The sequence below is a fragment of the Myotis davidii genome, unplaced genomic scaffold, assembly GCF_000327345.1.
Source record: "Myotis davidii unplaced genomic scaffold, ASM32734v1 scaffold3211, whole genome shotgun sequence".
Taxonomy (NCBI): domain Eukaryota; kingdom Metazoa; phylum Chordata; class Mammalia; order Chiroptera; family Vespertilionidae; genus Myotis; species Myotis davidii.
This window is the reverse complement of record NW_006282526.1, coordinates 518743-519150: the sequence shown is the minus strand read 5'-3', so window position 1 is coordinate 519150 and position 408 is coordinate 518743.

Sequence of the window (408 nt, the reverse complement as noted above, 5' to 3'; positions counted from 1 at the left end):
ACCCTCCAGGCCCTGGGACACAAAGCAGAATCGGTTACCATGGTGACCCAAACCGCAGTTCAAATCAGGGCCTGGAAAGGGGATTCACAGTGAGAAGGTCCAGAGCACGTGGCCCTGCACAGAGAGGGCGAGTGACTTCCTTGAGGACACACAGCAGTAAAAGGGCAGAGTGAAAAGGGAACCCTGGGCTGCCCAGAGCCTGGGTCTCCTTCACCTGCGACCTCTGGGTAAGCGGCCCATCACCCTGTGGCCGTTTGCTCTGATGGGCCTCCCCCTCCCCACCCTCTCCTGCACCCCCAGCGACAGGGGTCCTGTCCCTGCACCAGGGCCTCTGGGCGGCGGCTCCTTGTCCCATGGTCCCTCCCAGCGGCTAAGCAGGGTGGAGTCCTGCCTCAGCGGAGCGAGGGC